This window comes from Crinia signifera, unplaced genomic scaffold, assembly GCF_055691185.1.
Source record: "Crinia signifera unplaced genomic scaffold, ASM5569118v1 HAP2_SCAFFOLD_277, whole genome shotgun sequence".
Classification (NCBI taxonomy): Eukaryota; Metazoa; Chordata; class Amphibia; order Anura; family Myobatrachidae; genus Crinia; species Crinia signifera.
Genome location: NW_028142170.1, coordinates 135,116 through 148,546, shown reverse-complemented (window position 1 = coordinate 148,546; position 13,431 = coordinate 135,116). Strand labels below are relative to the sequence as shown.

Genomic DNA, 13,431 nt, shown 5'->3' with positions numbered 1-13,431 from the left:
TTTATCATTTTAATGAGTGAAGACAATGAAACCAATAGTCCATTTAAAATTTTCACAGGAATTTGCCAGCCTGTACAGATACTCAATGAACAATGAGTATATGAAGCAACAACAATTAAAAGATGCCTGCCTCAATGGGTGATTTTCCACTTTGCAAAGTTTTCCATTTCACAAAGAACAATCTGTTTTTAAAAAGATACTCGTCTGAACCGGGATATGCCAAAGAAAATTTCCTTTGTTGAAAACGGAAAAAGATTTGTATTATTGATAGAATAAACAGAGAAGTTTAGCTTTTAGAGTCTCTTGATGAAATATTTTTTCTGCATCTGAGCTTATGCTGCAGATCATTAGATACCATAAATATACACGCCCGAACAGGGACTTGAACCCTGGACCCTCAGATTAAAAGTCTGATGCTCTACCGACTGAGCTATCCAGGCTCTGATGTTCTCATTGTGCCATCCCAGAAAGTAATATTTTACTTGGAAAAGCTGTTTATTAAACGCACAACAGAATTGTTTAAAAGGATCTCGCCCGAACAGGGACTTGAACCCTGGACCCTCAGATTAAAAGTCTGATGCTCTACCGACTGAGCTATCCAGGCTCTGGTAGGAAAATGATGCCAGTTTAGAAGGTTCTGCAAACTATAAAAAAGGGAAAATTTTAGTACGCAAAAATGGAAAAAGATCTGTGTTACTGAAAGTATAAACTGAGAAGTTTGACTTGTAGGACCTCTTGACAAAACACAAATGATATGCCTCTAGGTTTACAGTGCAGATCATTAGATGCCATCAATATTAGCACCCTTCAAAAATGTCTTTCCATTCTAATAGATGAAGAAAATTGATTTGTTACTAGTCTAATTGAAATGCTGTGTGCCTCTCACAGTACGATGAATTTGAGTCTCTGATGAAATGTAGCCTTCCAGATTTAATTTTTAACTGTACTACTTGGCGATGATGTAATCACTGCCTAAAAATGTTAATGTCTGCCAATTGAAAAGAGATCAAGTAGAGTCCAATGTAAAATGAGGCCAAATGATGGTCCATTATGTGGATATTTGAAATGTGACAAATAATGTACAGACTTTTCTTGGCTCAAAACATATTCTCCCTAGCTCATGTGATGAGGCTAAAACGAACCTAAATACTGAAGGAAAGAAGAATTAAAAAAAGTTTTGCAGTTGTAAAACATTTGTTTCTGGAGATTATTTCAGATGAAATGACATTTAGCCTCTGCATATTCAATAGTTTCTTTATCATTTTAATGAGTGAAGACAATGAAACCAATAGTCCATTTAAAATTTTCACAGGAATTTGCCAGCCTGTACAGATACTCAATGAACAATGAGTATATGAAGCAACAACAATTAAAAGATGCCTGCCTCAATGGGTGATTTTCCACTTTGCAAAGTTCTCCATTTCACAAAGAACAATCTGTTTTTAAAAAGATACTCGCCTGAACCGGGATATGCCAAAGAAAATTTCCTTTGTTGAAAACGGAAAAAGATTTGTATTATTGATAGAATAAACAGAGAAGTTTAGCTTTTAGAGTCTCTTGATGAAATATTTTTTCTGCATCTGAGCTTATGCTGCAGATCATTAGATACCATAAATATACACGCCCAAACAGGGACTTGAACCCTGGACCCTCAGATTAAAAGTCTGATGCTCTACCGACTGAGCTATCCAGGCTCTGATGTTCTCATTGTGCCATCCCAGAAAGTAATATTTTACTTGGAAAACCTGTTTATTAAACGCACAACAGAATTGTTTAAAAGGATCTCGCCCGAACAGGGACTTGAACCCTGGACCCTCAGATTAAAAGTCTGATGCTCTACCGACTGAGCTATCCAGGCTCTGGTAGGAAAATGATGCCAGTTTAGAAGGTTCTGCAAACTATAAAAAAGGGAAAATTTTAGTACGCAAAAATGGAAAAAGATCTGTGTTACTGAAAGTATAAACTGAGAAGTTTGACTTGTAGGACCTCTTGACAAAACACAAATGATATGCCTCTAGGTTTACAGTGCAGATCATTAGATGCCATCAATATTAGCACCCTTCAAAAATGTCTTTCCATTCTAATAGATGAAGAAAATTGATTTGTTACTAGTCTAATTGAAATGCTGTGTGCCTCTCACAGTACGATGAATTTGAGTCTCTGATGAAATGTAGCCTTCCAGATTTAATTTTTAACTGTACTACTTGGCGATGATGTAATTACTGCCTAAAAATGTTAATGTCTGCCAATTGAAAAGAGATCAAGTAGAGTCCAATGTAAAATGAGGCCAAATGATGGTCCATTATGTGGATATTTGAAATGTGACAAATAATGTACAGACTTTTCTTGGCTCAAAACATATTCTCCCTAGCTCATGTGATGAGGCTAAAACGAACCTAAATACTGAAGGAAAGAAGAATTAAATAAAGTTTTGCAGTTGTAAAACATTTGTTTCTGGAGATTATTTCAGATGAAATGACATTTAGCCTCTGCATATTCAATAGTTTCTTTATCATTTTAATGAGTGAAGACAATGAAACCAATAGTCCATTTAAAATTTTCACAGGAATTTGCCAGCCTGTACAGATACTCAATGAACAATGAGTATATGAAGCAACAACAATTAAAAGATGCCTGCCTCAATGGGTGATTTTCCACTTTGCAAAGTTCTCCATTTCACAAAGAACAATCTGTTTTTAAAAAGATACTCGCCTGAACCGGGATATGCCAAAGAAAATTTCCTTTGTTGAAAACGGAAAAAGATTTGTATTATTGATAGAATAAACAGAGAAGTTTAGCTTTTAGAGTCTCTTGATGAAATATTTTTTCTGCATCTGAGCTTATGCTGCAGATCATTAGATACCATAAATATACACGCCCGAACAGGGACTTGAACCCTGGACCCTCAGATTAAAAGTCTGATGCTCTACCGACTGAGCTATCCAGGCTCTGATGTTCTCCTTGTGCCATCCCAGAAAGTAATATTTTACTTGGAAAAGCTGTTTATTAAACGCACAACAGAATTGTTTAAAAGGATCTCGCCCGAACAGGGACTTGAACCCTGGACCCTCAGATTAAAAGTCTGATGCTCTACCGACTGAGCTATCCAGGCTCTGGTAGGAAAACGATGCCAGTTTAGAAGGTTCTGCAAACTATAAAAAAGGGAAATTTTAGTACGCAAAAATGGAAAAAGATCTGTGTTACTGAAAGTATAAACTGAGAAGTTTGACTTGTAGGACCTCTTGACAAAACACAAATAATATGCCTCTAGGTTTACAGTGCAGATCATTAGATGCCATCAATATTAGCACCCTTCAAAAATGTCTTTTCATTCTAATAGATGAAGAAAATTGATTTGTTACTAGTCTAATTGAAATGCTGTGTGCCTCTCACAGTACGATGAATTTGAGTCTCTGATGAAATGTAGCCTTCCAGATTTAATTTTTAACTGTACTACTTGGCGATGATGTAATTACTGCCTAAAAATGTTAATGTCTGCCAATTGAAAAGAGATCAAGTAGAGTCCAATGTAAAATGAGGCCAAATGATGGTCCATTATGTGGATATTTGAAATGTGACAAATAATGTACAGACTTTTCTTGGCTCAAAACATATTCTCCCTAGCTCATGTGATGAGGCTAAAACGAACCTAAATACTGAAGGAAAGAAGAATTAAATAAAGTTTTGCAGTTGTAAAACATTTGTTTCTGGAGATTATTTCAGATGAAATGACATTTAGCCTCTGCATATTCAATAGTTTCTTTATCATTTTAATGAGTGAAGACAATGAAACCAATAGTCCATTTAAAATTTTCACAGGAATTTGCCAGCCTGTACAGATACTCAATGAACAATGAGTATATGAAGCAACAACAATTAAAAGATGCCTGCCTCAATGGGTGATTTTCCACTTTGCAAAGTTTTCCATTTCACAAAGAACAATCTGTTTTTAAAAAGATACTCGCCTGAACCGGGATATGCCAAAGAAAATTTCCTTTGTTGAAAACGGAAAAAGATTTGTATTATTGATAGAATAAACAGAGAAGTTTAGCTTTTAGAGTCTCTTGATGAAATATTTTTTCTGCATCTGAGCTTATGCTGCAGATCATTAGATACCATAAATATACACGCCCGAACAGGGACTTGAACCCTGGACCCTCAGATTAAAAGTCTGATGCTCTACCGACTGAGCTATCCAGGCTCTGATGTTCTCATTGTGCCATCCCAGAAAGTAATATTTTACTTGGAAAACCTGTTTATTAAATGCACAACAGAATTGTTTAAAAGGATCTCGCCCGAACAGGGACTTGAACCCTGGACCCTCAGATTAAAAGTCTGATGCTCTACCGACTGAGCTATCCAGGCTCTGGTAGGAAAATGATGCCAGTTTAGAAGGTTCTGCAAACTATAAAAAAGGGAAAATTTTAGTACGCAAAAATGGAAAAAGATCTGTGTTACTGAAAGTATAAACTGAGAAGTTTGACTTGTAGGACCTCTTGACAAAACACAAATGATATGCCTCTAGGTTTACAGTGCAGATCATTAGATGCCATCAATATTAGCACCCTTCAAAAATGTCTTTCCATTCTAATAGATGAAGAAAATTGATTTGTTACTAGTCTAATTGAAATGCTGTGTGCCTCTCACAGTACGATGAATTTGAGTCTCTGATGAAATGTAGCCTTCCAGATTTAATTTTTAACTGTACTACTTGGCGATGATGTAATTACTGCCTAAAAATGTTAATGTCTGCCAATTGAAAAGAGATCAAGTAGAGTCCAATGTAAAATGAGGCCAAATGATGGTCCATTATGTGGATATTTGAAATGTGACAAATAATGTACAGACTTTTCTTGGCTCAAAACATATTCTCCCTAGCTCATGTGATGAGGCTAAAACGAACCTAAATACTGAAGGAAAGAAGAATTAAATAAAGTTTTGCAGTTGTAAAACATTTGTTTCTGGAGATTATTTCAGATGAAATGACATTTAGCCTCTGCATATTCAATAGTTTCTTTATCATTTTAATGAGTGAAGACAATGAAACCAATAGTCCATTTAAAATTTTCACAGGAATTTGCCAGCCTGTACAGATACTCAATGAACAATGAGTATATGAAGCAACAACAATTAAAAGATGCCTGCCTCAATGGGTGATTTTCCACTTTGCAAAGTTCTCCATTTCACAAAGAACAATCTGTTTTTAAAAAGATACTCGCCTGAACCGGGATATGCCAAAGAAAATTTCCTTTGTTGAAAACGGAAAAAGATTTGTATTATTGATAGAATAAACAGAGAAGTTTAGCTTTTAGAGTCTCTTGATGAAATATTTTTTCTGCATCTGAGCTTATGCTGCAGATCATTAGATACCATAAATATACATGCCCGAACAGGGACTTGAACCCTGGACCCTCAGATTAAAAGTCTGATGCTCTACCGACTGAGCTATCCAGGCTCTGATGTTCTCCTTGTGCCATCCCAGAAAGTAATATTTTACTTGGAAAAGCTGTTTATTAAACGCACAACAGAATTGTTTAAAAGGATCTCGCCCGAACAGGGACTTGAACCCTGGACCCTCAGATTAAAAGTCTGATGCTCTACCGACTGAGCTATCCAGGCTCTGGTAGGAAAATGATGCCAGTTTAGAAGGTTCTGCAAACTATAAAAAAGGGAAAATTTTAGTACGCAAAAATGGAAAAAGATCTGTGTTACTGAAAGTATAAACTGAGAAGTTTGACTTGTAGGACCTCTTGACAAAACACAAATGATATGCCTCTAGGTTTACAGTGCAGATCATTAGATGCCATCAATATTAGCACCCTTCAAAAATGTCTTTCCATTCTAATAGATGAAGAAAATTGATTTGTTACTAGTCTAATTGAAATGCTGTGTGCCTCTCACAGTACGATGAATTTGAGTCTCTGATGAAATGTAGCCTTCCAGATTTAATTTTTAACTGTACTACTTGGCGATGATGTAATTACTGCCTAAAAATGTTAATGTCTGCCAATTGAAAAGAGATCAAGTAGAGTCCAATGTAAAATGAGGCCAAATGATGGTCCATTATGTGGATATTTGAAATGTGACAAATAATGTACAGACTTTTCTTGGCTCAAAACATATTCTCCCTAGCTCATGTGATGAGGCTAAAACGAACCTAAATACTGAAGGAAAGAAGAATTAAATAAAGTTTTGCAGTTGTAAAACATTTGTTTCTGGAGATTATTTCAGATGAAATGACATTTAGCCTCTGCATATTCAATAGTTTCTTTATCATTTTAATGAGTGAAGACAATGAAACCAATAGTCCATTTAAAATTTTCACAGGAATTTGCCAGCCTGTACAGATACTCAATGAACAATGAGTATATGAAGCAACAACAATTAAAAGATGCCTGCCTCAATGGGTGATTTTCCACTTTGCAAAGTTCTCCATTTCACAAAGAACAATCTGTTTTTAAAAAGATACTCGCCTGAACCGGGATATGCCAAAGAAAATTTCCTTTGTTGAAAACGGAAAAAGATTTGTATTATTGATAGAATAAACAGAGAAGTTTAGCTTTTAGAGTCTCTTGATGAAATATTTTTTCTGCATCTGAGCTTATGCTGCAGATCATTAGATACCATAAATATACACACCCGAACAGGGACTTGAACCCTGGACCCTCAGATTAAAAGTCTGATGCTCTACCGACTGAGCTATCCAGGCTCTGGTAGGAAAATGATGCCAGTTTAGAAGGTTCTGCAAACTATAAAAAAGGGAAAATTTTAGTACGCAAAAATGGAAAAAGATCTGTGTTACTGAAAGTATAAACTGAGAAGTTTGACTTGTAGGACCTCTTGACAAAACACAAATGATATGCCTCTAGGTTTACAGTGCAGATCATTAGATGCCATCAATATTAGCACCCTTCAAAAATGTCTTTCCATTCTAATAGATGAAGAAAATTGATTTGTTACTAGTCTAATTGAAATGCTGTGTGCCTCTCACAGTACGATGAATTTGAGTCTCTGATGAAATGTAGCCTTCCAGATTTAATTTTTAACTGTACTACTTGGCGATGATGTAATCACTGCCTAAAAATGTTAATGTCTGCCAATTGAAAAGAGATCAAGTAGAGTCCAATGTAAAATGAGGCCAAATGATGGTCCATTATGTGGATATTTGAAATGTGACAAATAATGTACAGACTTTTCTTGGCTCAAAACATATTCTCCCTAGCTCATGTGATGAGGCTAAAACGAACCTAAATACTGAAGGAAAGAAGAATTAAATAAAGTTTTGCAGTTGTAAAACATTTGTTTCTGGAGATTATTTCAGATGAAATGACATTTAGCCTCTGCATATTCAATAGTTTCTTTATCATTTTAATGAGTGAAGACAATGAAACCAATAGTCCATTTAAAATTTTCACAGGAATTTGCCAGCCTGTACAGATACTCAATGAACAATGAGTATATGAAGCAACAACAATTAAAAGATGCCTGCCTCAATGGGTGATTTTCCACTTTGCAAAGTTCTCCATTTCACAAAGAACAATCTGTTTTTAAAAAGATACTCGCCTGAACCGGGATATGCCAAAGAAAATTTCCTTTGTTGAAAACGGAAAAAGATTTGTATTATTGATAGAATAAACAGAGAAGTTTAGCTTTTAGAGTCTCTTGATGAAATATTTTTTCTGCATCTGAGCTTATGCTGCAGATCATTAGATACCATAAATATACACGCCCGAACAGGGACTTGAACCCTGGACCCTCAGATTAAAAGTCTGATGCTCTACCGACTGAGCTATCCAGGCTCTGATGTTCTCCTTGTGCCATCCCAGAAAGTAATATTTTACTTGGAAAAGTTGTTTATTAAACGCACAACAGAATTGTTTAAAAGGATCTCGCCCGAACAGGGACTTGAACCCTGGACCCTCAGATTAAAAGTCTGATGCTCTACCGACTGAGCTATCCAGGCTCTGGTAGGAAAATGATGCCAGTTTAGAAGGTTCTGCAAACTATAAAAAAGGGAAAATTTTAGTACGCAAAAATGGAAAAAGATCTGTGTTACTGAAAGTATAAACTGAGAAGTTTGACTTGTAGGACCTCTTGACAAAACACAAATGATATGCCTCTAGGTTTACAGTGCAGATCATTAGATGCCATCAATATTAGCACCCTTCAAAAATGTCTTTCCATTCTAATAGATGAAGAAAATTGATTTGTTACTAGTCTAATTGAAATGCTGTGTGCCTCTCACAGTACGATGAATTTGAGTCTCTGATGAAATGTAGCCTTCCAGATTTAATTTTTAACTGTACTACTTGGCGATGATGTAATTACTGCCTAAAAATGTTAATGTCTGCCAATTGAAAAGAGATCAAGTAGAGTCCAATGTAAAATGAGGCCAAATGATGGTCCATTATGTGGATATTTGAAATGTGACAAATAATGTACAGACTTTTCTTGGCTCAAAACATATTCTCCCTAGCTCATGTGATGAGGCTAAAACGAACCTAAATACTGAAGGAAAGAAGAATTAAATAAAGTTTTGCAGTTGTAAAACATTTGTTTCTGGAGATTATTTCAGATGAAATGACATTTAGCCTCTGCATATTCAATAGTTTCTTTATCATTTTAATGAGTGAAGACAATGAAACCAATAGTCCATTTAAAATTTTCACAGGAATTTGCCAGCCTGTACAGATACTCAATGAACAATGAGTATATGAAGCAACAACAATTAAAAGATGCCTGCCTCAATGGGTGATTTTCCACTTTGCAAAGTTCTCCATTTCACAAAGAACAATCTGTTTTTAAAAAGATACTCGCCTGAACCGGGATATGCCAAAGAAAATTTCCTTTGTTGAAAACGGAAAAAGATTTGTATTATTGATAGAATAAACAGAGAAGTTTAGCTTTTAGAGTCTCTTGATGAAATATTTTTTCTGCATCTGAGCTTATGCTGCAGATCATTAGATACCATAAATATACACGCCCGAACAGGGACTTGAACCCTGGACCCTCAGATTAAAAGTCTGATGCTCTACCGACTGAGCTATCCAGGCTCTGATGTTCTCATTGTGCCATCCCAGAAAGTAATATTTCACTTGGAAAAGCTGTTTATTAAACGCACAACAGAATTATTTAAAAGGATCTCGCCCGAACAGGGACTTGAACCCTGGGCCCTCAGATTAAAAGTCTGATGCTCTACCGACTGAGCTATCCAGGCTCTGGTAGGAAAATGATGCCAGTTTAGAAGGTTCTGCAAACTATAAAAAAGGGGAAATTTTAGTACGCAAAAATGGAAAAAGATCTGTGTTACTGAAAGTATAAACTGAGAAGTTTGACTTGTAGGACCTCTTGACAAAACACAAATGATATGCCTCTAGGTTTACAGTGCAGATCATTAGATGCCATCAATATTAGCACCCTTCAAAAATGTCTTTCCATTCTAATAGATGAAGAAAATTGATTTGTTACTAGTCTAATTGAAATGCTGTGTGCCTCTCACAGTACGATGAATTTGAGTCTCTGATGAAATGTAGCCTTCCAGATTTAATTTTTAACTGTACTACTTGGCGATGATGTAATTACTGCCTAAAAATGTTAATGTCTGCCAATTGAAAAGAGATCAAGTAGAGTCCAATGTAAAATGAGGCCAAATGATTGTCCATTATGTGGATATTTGAAATGTGACAAATAATGTACAGACTTTTCTTGGCTCAAAACATATTCTCCCTAGCTCATGTGATGAGGCTAAAACGAACCTAAATACTGAAGGAAAGAAGAATTAAATAAAGTTTTGCAGTTGTAAAACATTTGTTTCTGGAGATTATTTCAGATGAAATGACATTTAGCCTCTGCATATTCAATAGTTTCTTTATCATTTTAATGAGTGAATACAATGAAACCAATAGTCCATTTAAAATTTTCACAGGAATTTGCCAGCCTGTACAGACACTCAATGAACAATGAGTATATGAAGCAACAACAATTAAAAGATGCCTGCCTCAATGGGTGATTTTCCACTTTGCAAAGTTCTCCATTTCACAAAGAACAATCTGTTTTTAAAAAGATACTCGCCTGAACCGGGATATGCCAAAGAAAATTTCCTTTGTTGAAAACGGAAAAAGATTTGTATTATTGATAGAATAAACAGAGAAGTTTAGCTTTTAGAGTCTCTTGATGAAATATTTTTTCTGCATCTGAGCTTATGCTGCAGATCATAAGATACCATAAATATACACGCCCGAACAGGGACTTGAACCCTGGACCCTCAGATTAAAAGTCTGATGCTCTACCGACTGAGCTATCCAGGCTCTGATGTTCTCATTGTGCCATCCCAGAAAGTAATATTTTACTTGGAAAAGCTGTTTATTAAACGCACAACAGAATTGTTTAAAAGGATCTCGCCCGAACAGGGACTTGAACCCTGGACCCTCAGATTAAAAGTCTGATGCTCTACCGACTGAGCTATCCAGGCTCTATTAGGAAAATGATGCCAGTTTAGAAGGTTCTGCAAACTATAAAAAAGGGAAAATTTTAGTACGCAAAAATGGAAAAAGATCTGTGTTACTGAAAGTATAAACTGAGAAGTTTGACTTGTAGGACCTCTTGACAAAACACAAATGATATGCCTCTAGGTTTACAGTGCAGATCATTAGATGCCATCAATATTAGCACCCTTCAAAAATGTCTTTCCATTCTAATAGATGAAGAAAATTGATTTGTTACTAGTCTAATTGAAATGCTGTGTGCCTCTCTCAGTACGATGAATTTGAGTCTCTGATGAAATGTAGCCTTCCAGATTTAATTTTTAACTGTACTACTTGGCGATGATGTAATTACTGCCTAAAAATGTTAATGTCTGCCAATTGAAAAGAGATCAAGTAGAGTCCAATGTAAAATTAAGCCAAATGATTGTCCATTATGTGGATATTTGAAATGTGACAAATAATGTACAGACTTTTCTTGGCTCAAAACATATTCTCCCTAGCTCATGTGATGAGGCTAAAACGAACCTAAATACTGAAGGAAAGAAGAATTAAATAAAGTTTTGCAGTTGTAAAACATTTGTTTCTGGATATTATTTCAGATGAAATGACATTTAGCCTCTGCATATTCAATAGTTTCTTTATCATTTTAATGAGTGAAGACAATGAAACCAATAGTCCATTTAAAATTTTCACAGGAATTTGCCAGCCTGTACAGATACTCAATGAACAATGAGTATATGAAGCAACAACAATTAAAAGATGCCTGCCTCAATGGGTGATTTTCCACTTTGCAAAGTTCTCCATTTCACAAAGAACAATCTGTTTTTAAAAAGATACTCGCCTGAACCGGGATATGCCAAAGAAAATTTCCTTTGTTGAAAACGGAAAAAGATTTGTATTATTGATAGAATAAACAGAGAAGTTTAGCTTTTAGAGTCTCTTGATGAAATATTTTTTCTGCATCTGAGCTTATGCTGCAGATCATTAGATACCATAAATATACACGCCCGAACAGGGACTTGAACCCTGGACCCTCAGATTAAAAGTCTGATGCTCTACCGACTGAGCTATCCAGGCTCTGATGTTCTCATTGTGCCATCCCAGAAAGTAATATTTTACTTGGAAAAGCTGTTTATTAAACGCACAACAGAATTGTTTAAAAGGATCTCGCCCGAACAGGGACTTGAACCCTGGGCCCTCAGATTAAAAGTCTGATGCTCTACCGACTGAGCTATCCAGGCTCTGGTAGGAAAATGATGCCAGTTTAGAAGGTTCTGCAAACTATAAAAAAGGGGAAATTTTAGTACGCAAAAATGGAAAAAGATCTGTGTTACTGAAAGTATAAACTGAGAAGTTTGACTTGTAGGACCTCTTGACAAAACACAAATGATATGCCTCTAGGTTTACAGTGCAGATCATTAGATGCCATCAATATTAGCACCCTTCAAAAATGTCTTTCCATTCTAATAGATGAAGAAAATTGATTTGTTACTAGTCTAATTGAAATGCTGTGTGCCTCTCACAGTACGATGAATTTGAGTCTCTGATGAAATGTAGCCTTCCAGATTTAATTTTTAACTGTACTACTTGGCGATGATGTAATTACTGCCTAAAAATGTTAATGTCTGCCAATTGAAAAGAGATCAAGTAGAGTCCAATGTAAAATGAGGCCAAATGATTGTCCATTATGTGGATATTTGAAATGTGACAAATAATGTACAGACTTTTCTTGGCTCAAAACATATTCTCCCTAGCTCATGTGATGAGGCTAAAACGAACCTAAATACTGAAGGAAAGAAGAATTAAATAAAGTTTTGCAGTTGTAAAACATTTGTTTCTGGAGATTATTTCAGATGAAATGACATTTAGCCTCTGCATATTCAATAGTTTCTTTATCATTTTAATGAGTGAATACAATGAAACCAATAGTCCATTTAAAATTTTCACAGGAATTTGCCAGCCTGTACAGATACTCAATGAACAATGAGTATATGAAGCAACAACAATTAAAAGATGCCTGCCTCAATGGGTGATTTTCCACTTTGCAAAGTTCTCCATTTCACAAAGAACAATCTGTTTTTAAAAAGATACTCGCCTGAACCGGGATATGCCAAAGAAAATTTCCTTTGTTGAAAACGGAAAAAGATTTGTATTATTGATAGAATAAACAGAGAAGTTTAGCTTTTAGAGTCTCTTGATGAAATATTTTTTCTGCATCTGAGCTTATGCTGCAGATCATTAGATACCATAAATATACACGCCCGAACAGGGACTTGAACCCTGGACCCTAAGATTAAAAGTCTGATGCTCTACCGACTGAGCTATCCAGGCTCTGATGTTCTCGTTGTGCCATCCCAGAAAGTAATATTTTACTTGGAAAAGCTGTTTATTAAACGCACAACAGAATTATTTAAAAGGATCGCGCCCGAACAGGGACTTGAACCCTGGACCCTCAGATTAAAAGCCTGATGCTCTACCGACTGAGCTATCCAGGCTCTGGTAGGAAAATGATGCCAGTTTAGAAGGTTCTGCAAACTATAAAAAAGGGAAAATTTTAGTACGCAAAAATGGAAAAAGATCTGTGTTACTGAAAGTATAAACTGAGAAGTTTGACTTGTAGGACCTCTTGACAAAACACAAATGATATGCCTCTAGGTTTACAGTGCAGATCATTAGATGCCATCAATATTAGCACCCTTCAAAAATGTCTTTCCATTCTAATAGATGAAGAAAATTGATTTGTTACTAGTCTAATTGAAATGCTGTGTGCCTCTCACAGTACGATGAATTTGAGTCTCTGATGAAATGTAGCCTTCCAGATTTAATTTTTAACTGTACTACTTGGCGATGATGTAATTACTGCCTAAAAATGTTAATGTCTGCCAATTGAAAAGAGATCAAGTAGAGTCCAATGTAAAATGAGGCCAAATGATTGTCCATTATGTGG

General features: G+C 35.6%; 17 non-coding genes across 17 annotated transcripts; all 17 read right to left on the bottom strand.

The window, feature by feature from the left end:
- Positions 1 to 367: 367 nt before the first annotated feature.
- Positions 368 to 440, bottom strand: TRNAK-UUU (transfer RNA lysine (anticodon UUU)). The gene has a single exon. It is a non-coding gene; the product is annotated as a tRNA-Lys (tRNA).
- A 91-nt stretch (positions 441 to 531) lies between these two features.
- TRNAK-UUU (transfer RNA lysine (anticodon UUU)) lies at positions 532 to 604 on the bottom strand. The gene has a single exon. It is a non-coding gene; the product is annotated as a tRNA-Lys (tRNA).
- A 1,181-nt stretch (positions 605 to 1,785) lies between these two features.
- TRNAK-UUU (transfer RNA lysine (anticodon UUU)) lies at positions 1,786 to 1,858 on the bottom strand. Its single transcript has one exon. It is a non-coding gene; the product is annotated as a tRNA-Lys (tRNA).
- Positions 1,859 to 2,875: 1,017 nt separating this feature from the next.
- TRNAK-UUU (transfer RNA lysine (anticodon UUU)) lies at positions 2,876 to 2,948 on the bottom strand. Its single transcript has one exon. It is a non-coding gene; the product is annotated as a tRNA-Lys (tRNA).
- Positions 2,949 to 3,039: 91 nt separating this feature from the next.
- Positions 3,040 to 3,112, bottom strand: TRNAK-UUU (transfer RNA lysine (anticodon UUU)). The gene has a single exon. It is a non-coding gene; the product is annotated as a tRNA-Lys (tRNA).
- Positions 3,113 to 4,128: 1,016 nt separating this feature from the next.
- TRNAK-UUU (transfer RNA lysine (anticodon UUU)) lies at positions 4,129 to 4,201 on the bottom strand. Its single transcript has one exon. It is a non-coding gene; the product is annotated as a tRNA-Lys (tRNA).
- A 91-nt stretch (positions 4,202 to 4,292) lies between these two features.
- Positions 4,293 to 4,365, bottom strand: TRNAK-UUU (transfer RNA lysine (anticodon UUU)). Its single transcript has one exon. It is a non-coding gene; the product is annotated as a tRNA-Lys (tRNA).
- Positions 4,366 to 5,382: 1,017 nt separating this feature from the next.
- TRNAK-UUU (transfer RNA lysine (anticodon UUU)) lies at positions 5,383 to 5,455 on the bottom strand. Its single transcript has one exon. It is a non-coding gene; the product is annotated as a tRNA-Lys (tRNA).
- A 91-nt stretch (positions 5,456 to 5,546) lies between these two features.
- Positions 5,547 to 5,619, bottom strand: TRNAK-UUU (transfer RNA lysine (anticodon UUU)). The gene has a single exon. It is a non-coding gene; the product is annotated as a tRNA-Lys (tRNA).
- A 2,107-nt stretch (positions 5,620 to 7,726) lies between these two features.
- On the bottom strand, positions 7,727 to 7,799 carry TRNAK-UUU (transfer RNA lysine (anticodon UUU)). The gene has a single exon. It is a non-coding gene; the product is annotated as a tRNA-Lys (tRNA).
- A 91-nt stretch (positions 7,800 to 7,890) lies between these two features.
- TRNAK-UUU (transfer RNA lysine (anticodon UUU)) lies at positions 7,891 to 7,963 on the bottom strand. The gene has a single exon. It is a non-coding gene; the product is annotated as a tRNA-Lys (tRNA).
- A 1,017-nt stretch (positions 7,964 to 8,980) lies between these two features.
- Positions 8,981 to 9,053, bottom strand: TRNAK-UUU (transfer RNA lysine (anticodon UUU)). The gene has a single exon. It is a non-coding gene; the product is annotated as a tRNA-Lys (tRNA).
- A 91-nt stretch (positions 9,054 to 9,144) lies between these two features.
- Positions 9,145 to 9,217, bottom strand: TRNAK-UUU (transfer RNA lysine (anticodon UUU)). The gene has a single exon. It is a non-coding gene; the product is annotated as a tRNA-Lys (tRNA).
- A 1,017-nt stretch (positions 9,218 to 10,234) lies between these two features.
- TRNAK-UUU (transfer RNA lysine (anticodon UUU)) lies at positions 10,235 to 10,307 on the bottom strand. Its single transcript has one exon. It is a non-coding gene; the product is annotated as a tRNA-Lys (tRNA).
- Positions 10,308 to 10,398: 91 nt separating this feature from the next.
- TRNAK-UUU (transfer RNA lysine (anticodon UUU)) lies at positions 10,399 to 10,471 on the bottom strand. The gene has a single exon. It is a non-coding gene; the product is annotated as a tRNA-Lys (tRNA).
- Positions 10,472 to 11,488: 1,017 nt separating this feature from the next.
- Positions 11,489 to 11,561, bottom strand: TRNAK-UUU (transfer RNA lysine (anticodon UUU)). The gene has a single exon. It is a non-coding gene; the product is annotated as a tRNA-Lys (tRNA).
- Positions 11,562 to 11,652: 91 nt separating this feature from the next.
- TRNAK-UUU (transfer RNA lysine (anticodon UUU)) lies at positions 11,653 to 11,725 on the bottom strand. Its single transcript has one exon. It is a non-coding gene; the product is annotated as a tRNA-Lys (tRNA).
- Between the last annotated feature and the right edge of the window lie 1,706 nt (positions 11,726 to 13,431).